Source organism: Macrotis lagotis, chromosome 1 (assembly GCF_037893015.1).
Source record: "Macrotis lagotis isolate mMagLag1 chromosome 1, bilby.v1.9.chrom.fasta, whole genome shotgun sequence".
NCBI lineage: Eukaryota > Metazoa > Chordata > Mammalia > Peramelemorphia > Peramelidae > Macrotis > Macrotis lagotis.
The window spans coordinates 918243789-918258128 of NC_133658.1; the positions used below are offsets into that span (position 1 = coordinate 918243789).

At 35.3% G+C, this 14340-nt stretch overlaps 1 protein-coding gene across 1 annotated transcript in view; it reads left to right on the forward strand.

The window, feature by feature from the left end:
• LOC141509174 (uncharacterized) overlaps positions 1-14340 on the forward strand; it is a 1085709-nt gene that overhangs the window by 487986 nt on the left and 583383 nt on the right. The gene's annotated exons all lie outside the window — the stretch shown is intronic.

A 14340-nucleotide genomic window follows, 5' to 3' on the forward strand; every position in this document is an offset into this window, starting at 1 on the left:
CTTTTTCTTTCCCTTTTCATATCTCCCCCACCAGGGTGTTTAAAAGGAGACAGTCCTACAAGGTAAGGAAACCCAGCTCCTTTCACAATATCCCGTTCCTTCCTTTCCATGTAGCCCTGTATTCTCTTCACTGGGCAGAGTTTCTGGTGAGGAGATCATGTTCACAGATGCTAAAGGTTGGACTCCACCCCATGTCTGATTTCTTTCCTCACCCCCTACCACAGGAGTCTTTGTTACCCTTGTGCATCCCATAACCCTGAAGCCTCTACAGAGGAAGTTCTGAGTAAGTTATCTAATAAGGAAGGGGACAATGCATTAGGGATAAGGGATTGCGAAGGAGTATCATGGTCCTGAAAGCTGTGGGCATGATGTAAACTTCCCTCTAACTCAGATACAGATGTGGCAAAGAAGAGATCAAGGCCATCATTGGTGAGTTAGACCCATCCTTTCCTTCAACTCAAGGATTTGTTACTTCACCTTCATTTTTCTTGACAGGCTCTAGGTTCAGAGTTCTTTCCTTCTTGTCACCTAATGTTGAACCTCTGAACTAGTGATCCCTTAAATTATTGAGGTGATTTGTTAAATATTTCAATTACTGAACAATAATTCTTTTCATTTCCTTCATAAGCCTATATATTTCATTTCATTAAATTAAATAAATGCATCTGAGAAGGCAATCTTGGCTTTGACTAGATAACCTGTCAAAGTTTTCATGACACAAAAAGATTAGAACTCCTCTAAACATACTCATTCTTCCCTCACTATTGAATTTCTCCTTCAGATTTCCATGGCTGAAGACCCCAAGGGAGTGACCCACACTCAACGTAACAAAAAAACTTTGAATAAGAGGAAATGTGACCCTAAGAAGACACCCACAGAATCCATTCTCTATGCCACTGTGTCCTTAAACTAAAGGTTTTGACACATTTCTCAGAGGAATTCTTTCCCTTTTCTTCTCTCATCTCCTCTTCTCTCCCTCAACCTCATTTCATCTGTTCTCTAGTACTTCTCCCCCAAGTTCCCATAACTTTGGAGCCATGATGGTTAAGAAGGGATAGCCACTGGGGCTAAGAGTTGTTCAAACCATGTGCATTAATGTCTACCATGAGAAGAAATATATGAGATCACATAAAGAGTAGAAGAGAGTGATCATCTCAGCAAGATAGGCACTAGTAGTTATGAGTAACAGGAAGGACCTTTTGATTTTTTTTGGAACTATTTTTTTTTGCTTAATAAAATTTATTTAATGAATTAATGAATGATGAATGAATAAACTAGGAAAATTATCCCTGCTTGGAATAAAGTAGATTTAGGTTTGGTGTAAAGAAAGCATTTCTTCTTGTGTATGTGTTTTATTTTCTTTTTCCATAGTTATATGTAAAATCAAGTTTTAACAATTTCTTTTAAAATCTTGAATTCCAAATTCTCTCCCTTCCTCCCAGCCCAACTTCCCTCATTGGAAAAGAAAATTATTTGATATAGGTTAAAATGTGTAGCCAGGAAAATAAACTTTGCCATATTAGTCACATTGTAAAACCTCCCTACCCCCCCCAAAAAAAAAACCCTTAATGCTTTTCACATATTATTTGATTTCTTACATTTTGTTATTGATATAATTTGTTAGACTAACAGTTTTCCTAATATTGGAGCAATCCTGCATCCCTAGAATAAACCCTACTTGGTCATAATGTATTATCCTAGTGATAACTAGTTGTAATTGATTTCTGAAGATTTCATTTAAGATATTTGCATCTATATTCATCAGGAAGATAGGTGTATAATTTTCTTTCTCTGTTTTAACTTTTCCTGGTTTACGTATCAGCACCATATTGGTCTCACAGAAAGAGGCAGAGTTCCATCTTCACCTATTTTTCCAAAGAGTTTTTTTTAGAATTGGAAACAATTGTTCCTTAAATGTTTGATAGAATGTACTTGTGAGTCCATCTCATCCTGGAGATTTTTTCTTAGGGAGTTCAATAATGATCTTTTGTATTTCTTTTTCTGAGATAGGGTTGATTAGATTTTTAATTACCTCTTCATTTAACCTGGGCAACCTATATTTTTGTAAATATTCGTGCATTTCACTTAGATTGTCAAATTCATTGGCATAGAGCTGGGCAAAATCCTTCCAAATTGTTATTATAATTTCCTCCTCATTGGTACTGAGTTCATGTTTTTTCATTTATGACACTAATAATTTGGTTTTCTTCTTTCTTTTTTTAATCAAACTTACCAGAGATTTATCAATTTTATTTTTTTCATAAAATGAACTCTTAGTTTTTATTTATTATTTCAATAGATTTCCTGCTTTCAATTTTATTACTTTCTCCATTAATTTTTAGAACTTCTTATTTGGTATGTAATTGGGGGGTTTTAATTTGTTCTTTAACTTTTTTAGTTGCATATTTAGTTCATTGGTTTCCTCTTTCTCTAATTTATTCATGTAAGCATTTAAAGATATAATCTATCTTCTGACAGCTGCCTTGAGTGAATCCCTTAGGTTTTGGTATGTTATTTCATTATTGTTACTATGTAGGATGAAATAAATAATTCTTTCTATAATTTGTTGTTTGATGCACTCATTTTTTCAAATGAGGTTATTGAGCTTCTAATTAGTTCTGGGTCTCTCCCTGGACCAGTATTGCATATGATTTTTATTGCATTGTGATCTGAGATAGTTGTATTCACTATTTCTTCCTTTCTTAATCATGAAGTTTTTATGCCCTAATACATGATCAATTTTTCTTTAAGTGCCATGTACTGCATAAAAAGAAGCATTTTCCATTCTATCCCTATTCAGTTTCCTCCATAAATCTATCCTGTCTATGTTTTCTAACAATCTATCTCCTTAACTTCCTTCTTCCTTATTTTATGGATAGATTTGTCTAAATCTCAGAGTGGGAGGTTCAGGACTCTCACTAGCAGAGTTTTGCTGTTTATGTCTTCCTATAACTCCGTCAACTTCTCTTCTAAGAAATTGAATGTTATACCATTGGGTGCACACATATTCAGTATTGAAATTAGTTTATTGTCTATTCTACCTTTTAGAAGGATATAGTAGTTTCCTTCCTTATCTCTTTTAATGCTATCTATTTTTACAGCTGCTTTGTCTGAGATAAAGATTGCTACCCCTGCTTTTGTCACTTCAGCTGAAGCAAATGTATTTTTTTCTCCAACCTTTTACCTTTACTCTATATGTATCTCTCTACTTCAAATGAGTTTCTTGTAAGCAGCATATTGTAGGATTATGGTTTTTAATCCACTCTGTTATTTGCTTACATTTTAAGGGACAGTTCATCCCATTTACATTCAAAGTTATAATTATTTGTCCTCCATCCTATCTTCCCTCTGTTTGTATTTTCCCCCTTTTTTCCTTTATCCATATTCCCAAGTATATTGTTTTTGAATACCGTCCCCTTCAATGTGTTTGCCCTCCTATATCAACCCCCACCCCTTTATTTGCCCTTTCCCTTATCCCCTTCTTCCCTCCCTTCTGTTAGTTTCCCTTTTTATATCAATAGATGCTGAAAAAACTTTTAACAAAATATAGCACCCATTCCTACTAAAAACACTAGAGAGTGTAAGAATAAATTGTTTGTTCCTTAGGATAATAAGCAGTACCTATCTGAAACCATCAAAAAACATCATATGCAACAGGGCTAGACTAGAATCATTCCCAATAAGATCAGGGGTGAAACAAGTATGCCCATTATCACCACTACTATTCAATATCATATTAGAAATGTCAGCCTTAGCAATAAGAGAAGAAAAAGATAATGAAGGAATTAGAATTGGGAAGGAAGAGACAAAACTCTGACTCTTTGCAGAAGACATGAAGGTATGTCTAGAGAATCCCAAAAAATCATCCAAAAAACTGCTAGAAATAATTAGCAACTTAAGCAACATTGCAGGATATAAAATAAACCCACTTAAATCCACGTCATTTCTATATATGACTGGCAAAATTCAGCAGAAAGAGCAAGAAAGTGAAATCCCATTAAAAGGAACCTCAGACACAATAAAATACCTGGGAATATATCTTCCAAGGCAGACTCAAAAACTTTTTGAAACCAGTTACAAAACACTTTTCACACAAATAAAATGAGATTTAAATAACTGGACAAACATCAACTGCTCATGGCTAGCTCAAGCTAACATAATAAAAATGACAATTCTGACAAAACTTAACTACCTGTTTCTTGCCCTTCAAATCATAGTTCCAAAAAATTACTTTAATGAGGTAGAAAAAAGTAAAGTAAGTAAATTCATATGGAGAAACAAAACGTCAAGGGTTTCAAAGAAAAAAAAAGTGGAAAAGGAGGTGGCTTAGCTTTACAAGATCTAAAATTATATTATAAAGCATCAGTCATCCAAACTGTCTGATATTGGTTAAGAAATAGAGTGGTAGAGACTTCCGTCCAAGATGGCAGAGAGAAGACAGGCACAGTTCTAAAGTCTCCTGATCTCTTCCCCATCTATCACATGAAACAAACCTCTTAAAAGAAATCTAACCCACAAAACAAAGAAAGAAAAGCCAGGAGTAAGAACATCTACCTCAGGATTTCTGTCCCACAGCAGCTTTGGCCAAATTCAGGTGGGTGAGTCCGGGCTCAGAGGGAGGATCAGCCCCGCATCAGCCAGATTAACAGCTGAATTGAAACCAGGAGTCAGAGGGCCTGAGAGCCAGACCTGCTGGATCAGAGGTGGGGCTGGATGACAGGGACTTGGGTAGGCAGGGCAGCAGAGGCATTGGTGTTGGTGCTATCCCCTGGAGCTTGGGGACGGGGCTGGGGGGAGAGTTCTGTTGCAGGAGAGCTGTGGACACCATCCCTGGGCTCCTCTGGTCTGAGGAACTCTGAGGCCCATTAGAGCTCAGACCTCTTCCCAGAGGAAACAAATGCAAAATAATTCTGCCTTAGGCCCAGGTGTGTGATCAGAAGAACCAGCCCAGCTGAGGATTGACCTCAGGCCAGGGTAAAGCCCACCATTGACTGAAGACAAAAGAATTCAATAGCTCCAACTCCTCCCTTTGGGCAAAGGGAGAACCTCTCAACCAAGGTCACAGACACTCCAGAGAGGGAAACCAGCACCTCCTACTGGCCAGCCAGAGAAACTGCAATCAGTAAAGCTTTTAGTGATCCCAAGCGCCAGTGAACCAGCCCCCCCCCACAACTCAAGGTCTTAGCAAAATGAAGAAGGATCAGAGGAAAGGTGGATCCATAGAAAAATTCCTGGAAGGGAAAGACCCTAACTCAGAGAGACCTGGAAACTCTGAGGAGAAGACAGTCTGGTGTCCAGCACAGAAACACCTCCTTGAAGAAATAAGGAAGGGGCTTAAAAATTTGGGAGAGACAATTAATACCTTGCAACAAGAAAACAAAACCTTAGAAAGTACAATTGGACAAAAACAAAAGGAGAATAAATTTCTCAGATCATCAGTTGGACAAGTACAAAATGAGCATAAATCTCTCATATCATCAATTGGACCAATAGAAAATGAGAATAATTCTCTCAGATCCTCAAATGAGCAAATGCAAAAAGAAATTAATTCTCACAAAACCCCAATTGGTCAAATGGAAAGCTCTTTCAAATGTAGAATTGACCAATTGGAAAAGGAGTTGCAAAAGGTTAATGAAGAAAACTCCCCGCCCCCCCCAAAAATAATGGAGTCTACAGAAACTAATGACTCCATGAGACAGCAAGAGTCAGTTGCACAAAATCAAAAAATAGAAAAAATAGAAGTAAATGTAAAATACCTCATCAACAAAACCACTGACTTTGAGAATAGATCGAGGAGGGGCAACCTGAAAATTATAGGACTTCCTGAAAACATTGAAGAGAAAAAAGCCTGGACTTAATATTACAGGATCTAATTGATGGAAAACTGCCCTGATATCATGGAATTGGAGGGCAAAGTAGTTATTGAAAGAGTACATCGATCCCCACCAGTAAAAGATCCTAAAATGAAAACACCAAGGAATGTTGCGGCCAAACTCCAGAACTATCAGATAAAAGAGAAAATTCTGCAAGCAGCCAGAAAGAAACAATTTACATATGAAGGAGCAACAGGAAGGATCACGCAGGACCCAGCCACATCAACTTTAAGGGATCGAAGGGCCTGGAATGAGATTTTTCGAAGAGCACAGGAGCTTGCAATGTAGCCAAGAATCTACTTTCCTGCAAAGTTGACCCTTCTCTTCCAGGGAAAAAGATGGACATTTAACAAAATGGAAAAATTCCAAAAAATTCTGATCAAAAGTCTAGAGGTAACCAGAAAATTTGGACATCAAACAGGAGGTTCAAGAGACACATGAAAAGGATAAAAAAAAGGGGGGACAGTAAAAGGAAAAAAATGCAATCCAGTAAGTTGAAACTGACTATATCCCAGCATGGGGAAAAAAAAGATTCTCATAAACCTTGAAAAATGTAACTCTAACAGAGAAAATACACCTAGCCAGAAATGATGTACATTCATGACCTATCCATGAGACTACTACCTAATGGGATGTAACTGGCTTTAACCCCACTTGGGAGAAAGACTAATAACTCTCAGGAATTCTGACTCTATTCGATAGAATATACAGAACTAGAAGGGACAGATACTCAGAATTTTCCATGACTTAGATAGAATGATCTAAAAATAACCCACTACCTCCCTAAAAAAGGGGGACAGGCAAGAGACTGGATGAGGGAGGGGATTGAATGGGGGTAAATCACATTACACTAAGAGGTACATAAAACCTATGGTAATAGTGGGGAAGAAGGGGGCAGAGGAGAAACACCTGAATCTTGTTCTCATCAGACTTCACTTAAAGTCAACCTACACATACTCAGTTAACTTATAAAACATCTAACCTTCCAAGTATTAAAAGGGGAAAAGTGGAGGGGGAGAAGGAGAAAGGGAAGGGGAGTGGAGGAAATAAGGGGAAATAACAAAAGGAAGGGAAGGGAAAAGGGAAGAAGGGAAAGGGGAAAGAAAGGGGAGGGTGTGATATAGGAGGGCAAACACACTGAAGGGGGTGGTTTTCAGAAACAAAAGACAGGGGAATATGGATAAAAGGGAGAGAAAGGGAGAAAATACAAACAGAGGGAAGATAGCAGGGAGGGTAATAAAGAATTAGTAATCATAAGGTTGAATGTGAATGGGATGAACTCTCCCTTAAAATGTAAGCAAATAACAGAGTGGATTAAAAACCAGAATCCTACAATATGCTGCTTACAAGAAACTCATTTGAAGCAGAGAGATACATATAGAGTAAAGGTAAAAGGTTGGAGCAAAATATATTTTGCTTCAGCTGAAGTAAAAAAAGCAGGGGTAGCAATCCTTATCTCAGACAAAGCAGCAGAAAAAATAGATGGCATTAAAAGAGATAAGGAAGGAAACTTTATCCTCCTAAAAGGTACCATAGACAATAAAGTCATTTCAATATTGAATATATATGCACCCAGTGGGACAGCACCGAGATTCTTAGAGGAGAAGCTGAAAGAACTGCAGGAAGACATAGACAGCAAAACTCTACTAGTGGGAGACCTCAACCTCCCACTATCAGATCTAGATAAATTGAGTCATAAAATAAACAAGAAAGAAATTAGGGAGGTAAATAGATTGTTAGAAAAATTAGATATGGTAGACGTATGGAGGAAACTGAATGGGGATAGAAAGGAATATACCTTTTTTTCTCTGCAGTACATGGAACTTATACAAAAATTGACCATGTACTAGGACATAAATACCTAATGATCAACTGAAGAAAGGCAGAAATAGTGAATACATTTTTCCCAGATCACAATGCAATAAAAGTCATATGCAATACTGCGCCAAGGACATATAGACCCAGAACAAATTGGAAACTAAATAACCTCATTTTAAAAAATGAGTGGACCAAAAAACAAATTATAGAAAGAATTAACCATTTTATACTAGATAATGATAATAATGAAACAACATTACAAAACCTATGGGATTCATTAAAGCGACTCTCAGGGGATATGTTATAGCTCTAAATGCGTGTAGGAATAAATTGGAGAAAGAGGAAATCAATGAACTAAACATGCAACTAAAAATATTAGAGAAAGAACAAATCAAAAAACCCCAATTAAATACCAGATTAGAAATTCTAAAAATTAAAAGAGAAATTAATAAAATCGAAAGCAAAAAAAACTATTGAATTAATAAATAAAGCTGAAAGTTGGTATTATGAAAAAAACACTAAAATTGGTAAACCTCTGCTCAATTTGATTTAAAAAAAGAAAGAAGAAAACCAATTTCCTAGTATCATAAATGAAAAAGGTGAACTTACCACCAATGAGGAGGAAATTAAAGTAATAATTTGAAATTATTTTGCCCAACTCTATGCCAATAAATTTGATAATCTAAGTGAAATGGATGAATATTTACAAAAATATAAGTTGCCCAGGTTAAATGAAGAAGAGATTAAATACATAACAACTGTATCTCAGAAACAGAAATTCAAGAAGCCATTACTGAACTCCTTAAAAAAAATCTCCACGGTCTGATGGATTCACAAGTGAATTCTACCAAACATTTAAGGAAAAATTGGTTCCAATTCTATATAAACTCTTTGGAAAAATAGGGAAAGATGGAACTCTGCCTAACTCTTTCTATGGAACCAATATGGTACTGTTAACAAAACCAGGAAGAGTTAAAACAGAGGAAGAAAATTATAGACCTATTTCCATGATGAATATATATGCAAAAATCCTAAATAAAATCTTAGCAAACAATTACAACAAGTCATCACTATGATAATGCATTATGATCAAGTAGGATTTATTCCAGGAATGCAGGCTTGGTTCGCTATTAGGAAAACTGTTAGTATACTCAATTATATCAACAACAAATCTCTCAGAAATCATATGATCATATCAATAGATGCTGAAAAAGATTATGACAAAATACAGCATCCATTCCTATTAAAAACACTAGAGCGTGTAGGAATAAATGGACTGTTCCTTAGAATAATTAGCAGTATCTATCTGAAACCATCAACAAGCATTATATTCAATGGGGAGAGGCTAGAGGCATTCCCAAAAAATCAGGGGTGAAACAAGGGAGCCCATTATCACCACTACTATTCAATATTGTATTAGAAATGTTAGCATCAGCAATTAGAGAAGAAAAAGAAATTAAAGGAATTAGAATTGGGAAGGAAGAGACAAAACTCTCACTCTTTGCAGATGACATGATGGTCTACCTAGAGAATCCCAAGAAATCATCTAAAAAACTACTGGAAACAATTAGCAATTTTAGCAAAGTTGCAGGTTATAAAATAAACCCTCATAAATCCTCAACTTCTCTATATATGTCTAGCAAGAAACAGCAGGAAGAGCTAGAAAGAGAAATCCCATTCAAAGTAACCTCAGACAATATAAAATATTTGGGAGTCTGTTTGCCAAGACAGACTCAGAATCTTTTTGAAAACATTTATAAAACACTTCTCCCACAAATTAAATTAGATTTAAATAACTGGGCAAATATCAACTGCTCGTGGATAGGTAGAGCTAATATAATAAAAATGACAATTCTACCAAAACTAAACTACCTGTTTAGTGCCCTATCAATCAAAATTCCAAAAAATTACTTTAACGAGTTAGAAAAAATTATAAGTAAATTCATATGGAGAAATAAAAAGTAAAGAATTGCCAGGAGCTTAATGAAAAAAAGTGCAAAAGGAGGTGGCTTAGCCCTACCCGATCTAAAATTATATTATAAAGCATCAGTAATCAAAACTGTTCGGTATTGGCTAAGAAATAGAGTGGTGAACCAGTGGAATAGACTAGGTGTAAAAGCAGGTGAGGATTATAGAAATCTGCTGTTTGATAAACCCAAAGAGTCTGGCCACTGGTATAAAAACTCCATCTTAGATAAAAATTCCTGGAATAATTGAAAGTTAGTATGGAAGAAACTTAGATTAGATCAACACCTCACACCCTTTACCAAGATAAGATCCAAATTGTTATAGGACACAGACATAAAAAACAATACTATAAGGAAATTAGAAGATCAAGGACTAGTCTACCTGTCAGATCTATGGAAAGGGGAGCAGTTTATGACTAAGGAAGAGTAGGATAACATCACCAAAAACCAATTAGATGATTTCGATTACATTAAATTAAAAAGCTTTTGAACAGATAAAACCAATGTAACCAAGATCAAAAGAAATGTAGTATATTGGAAAACAATCTTTACAACTAATGATTCTGACAAAGGACTCATTTCTAAAATATGCAGAGAACTGAGTCATATTTTTTAAAACAAATAGCCATTCCCCAATTGACAAATGGTCAAAGGATATGCATAAGCAATTTATAGATTAGTAGATCAAAGCAATCCATAGCCAGATGAAAAAATGCTCTAAATCATTAATTATTAGAGAAATGCAAATTAAAGCTTCTCTGAGGTACCACCTCACACCTCTCAGATTGGCCAGTATGACCCAGAAGGATAATGATCATTGTTGGAAGGGATGTGGGAAATCTGGGACACTATTACACTGTTGGTGGAGCTGTGAATTCATCCAACCCTTCTGGAGAGCTATTTGGAACTATGCCCAAAGGGCAACAAAAATGTGTATACCCTTTGACCCAGCAATGCCACTACTGGGTCTATACCCCGAAGAGATGAGGGAAAAGGGTAAAAACATTACTTGTACAAAAATATTTGTAGCAGCCCTGTTTGTGGTGGCAAAGAATTGGAAATCCAGTAAATGTCCTTCAATTGCGGAATGGCTTAGCAAACTGTGGTATATGTTTGTCATGGAACACTATTGTTCTATTAGAAACCAGGAGGGATGGGATTTCAGGGAAACGTGGAGGGATTTGCATGAACTGATGCTGAATGAGATGAGCAGAACCAGAAAAAAACACTGTACACCCTTACAGCAACATGGGAGTGATGTTCAGCCTTGAAGGACTTGCTCATTCCATCAGTGTAATAATCGGGAACAATTTTAGGCTGTCTGCAAAGGAGAGCACTATCTGTATCCAGATAAGGAGCTGTGGAGTTTGAACAAAGAGCAAGGATTATTCCCTTTAATTTAGGAAAAAATACAGATAGCTTATTGTCTGATCTTGTTACCTCTTAGACTTCTCTTCTCTTTAAGGATATGATTTCTCTCTCATCACACCCAATTTGGATCAAGGTACAACATGGAAACAAAGTAAAGACTGACAGAATGCTTTCTGTGGGGGGGGGGTGGGGGGAGGGAAGCAAGATTGGGGGGAAATTGTAAAACTCAAATAATATCTTTAATAAAAATAAATTAAAAAAAGAAATATAGAGTGGTGGATCAGTGGAATAGACTAGGTGTAATAGTAGCAAATGATTATAGTAATCTACTGTTTCATAAACCCAGAGTCCAGCTATTGGGATAAAAATTCTCTGTAAATACTGTTGGGAAAATCGGAAGTTAGTATGGAACAAACTTAGATTAGACCAACACCTCACACCCTATACCAAGATAAGATCAAAATTGATACAGGATTTAGACATAAAAACATTATTATAAGCAGCCTTGAAGATCAAGGAGTAGTTTACTTGTCAGATCTATGGCAAGGGAAGCAGTTTATGACCAAAGAAGAGATGGGGAATATCATTAAAAGCAAATGAGATAATTTTGATTACATTAAATTCAAAAGCTTTTGCACAGATAAAACCACAGATGAGGAGATCAAAGCAAGCCATAATCTTATAAAAAATTGCTCTAAGTCATTACTTATCAGAGAAATGCAAATTAAAGCTTCCCTGAGATGCCACCTCATACCTCTCAGACTGGCCAATATGACCAGAAAAGATAACAAACATTGTTGGACAGCTTGTGGGAAATCTGGCACACTATTACATTGTTGGTGGAGTTGTGAACTCATCCTATATTCATGGAGAGCAATTTGCAACTACATCCCAAGGGAAAGAAAAATGTGCATACGCTTTGACTCAGCAATAACACTACTGGGTCTATACCCTGAAGAGATGATCAAAAAGGGTAATTTGTACAAAAATATTCGTAGCAGCCCTGTTTGTGGTGGCAAAGAACTGGAAATCATGTAAATGTCCTTTAATTGGGGAATGACTTAGCAATTGTGGTATATGTATGTCATGGAACACTATTGTTCTATTAGAAACCAGGAGGGGAATTCAGGGAAGCCTGGAAGGATTTGCATGAACTGATACTGAGTGAGATGAGCAGAACCTGAAAAACACTGTATACCCTAACAGCAACATCAGCCTTGATGGAGTCGCTCATTCCATGAGTGCTCCAATCACTGACAATTTGGGGCTGTCTGTAATGGAGAATACCATCTATATCCAGAGAGAAAGGACTCTGGAGGTTTTAACAAAGACTAAGGACTATTACCTTTCATTTAGAAAAAAAAGCTACTGATATTGCACTGTTTGTTCTTGCTATCTGTTATACTTTATGTTTCTTCCTTAAGGATATGATTTCTCTCTCATGACATTCAATTTGGATCAGTGTATACCATGGAAGCAATGTAAAGACTGACATTGCTTTCTGTGGGGTTGTGGGGGGAGGGAAGTAAGATTAAGGGAATAATAGTAAAACTCAAAAGTGATAAAATTTTAATAATTCAGAAAAAAGAAAAAGGAAATGATTCAATTTAGTCCTTTTCACTATTGTTTTTTAAGAAATGATTAGTAGGCTGCTTTCCGAAAAATCTGGTTAGACTTACATGACCTGACGCAAAATGGAGAGAATAGAACTAGGAAAATATTGTATACAATAATAGCAATGATGCCTAACTTAATATCGTAGATATTCTCATCAATTCAAAGATCCAAGAATATTCTCAAGGATTTTTGATAATAAAATTATATCACATTCCTGAGAAAAAGAAAAGTAATAGATTATGAATGCAGATCAAAGCAAACTGATTTTAAATTTCTTATTTTTTCATTTACTCTTTTGGACTGTTTTTTTTTCAGAACATAACTTATAAAAAATGTTGTTTATAATTGCACAGTAATGACCTATATCAAATTTCTTGCCTTCTCAGTTTTAAGGAAATAGGGAAGAAGAGATGGAATTTAGATAAAATTCATAAGTGCATTTTTCATATTATATGCAATTAAAAATGAATATTAAAAAATAAAATATAAATTTTAATGAAATTTTTTAAACAAATATCACCAAAGTCCCTTTCAATATCTCTAGCATTCACCCTTCAAAGACTGAGCTCATAAATCAACATATTTTTAAAAAACATAAATGAATCCTCATATTAAAAATTTTAGATAATAAGTATAATGTACCCATTCAAGAACCTTTTTGCCAAATAGTGATACATACACTGAGATTGTAGTGTGTTATCATCTCTCTTCTTTGGAGCTCCACTGTTTCTTTTCATCATTCACTTTTAAGTGTTTTGGGAATGTTCTTTCCATTTGCATCATTTTATATGTTATAACTATTATCATGAAACAGACTGAAACATGAAAAAATAAAGTAAAAAATTTACACTTAGATTTGCCTTTTGACATCATCCATTCATTTTCTAGAGATTGAAAGCATTTTTCATCATGAGTCATTTGAAATTATTTTGGTCATTGTACTTCAGAGAATAATCCAGTTAGTCTAGGTAAATCTTCATACCCTATTGCTGTATACAATGTTCTGGTAGTGCTCACTTCTCTTTGTATCAGTTCAAATAAGTATTTCTAATCTTGCTGAAAGGATTCTTTCTTGTTATTTCTCATAGCACAATAACATCTCACTATAATAATATCCAACAATTGTTCAGTCATTCCCCAATTGATGAAGATCCCCAATTTCTAATTCTTTGCAACCACAAAAAGAGTTGTTAGAAATGTTTTCAAATAAGTAAATCTGTTTCCTTTTTTTTTCCTCCTCTGGTTATAGACCTTTTAGTGACATTTCTATCTTAACGTTTTGGAAAAGATTTGTAGCCCTTTTTCCATAGTTCCATATTGATCTCCAAGAGGGTCAGTTTAAAAAAGTTCCCCACTTTTCCCCCACATCACTCTGATATTTGTCATTTTCCTTTTCTGTATAAGTCAATATAATGTGTGGCAAAGTACAGATTTTTTAAAATTGTATTTCTCTAATGGTTAATCAAAATTGTTCTAGAATTTTAGAAATTGTTAGTGTTTTAGAATAGTGTTTTAGAGTTTTTTTTTTTAAAAGCATTTGCTTTTTACTCCACATTATTACAATAGCCATGTTGCAAAAATAATTTCCCCCACAATAGTGTTTCCTTTAAAAATGACTTTTGATAGTTTTATGTAGTCTGAAAATTGATTACTCATAATCTTTGATTACCTTTTGAAGAATAACTTGTATTTTG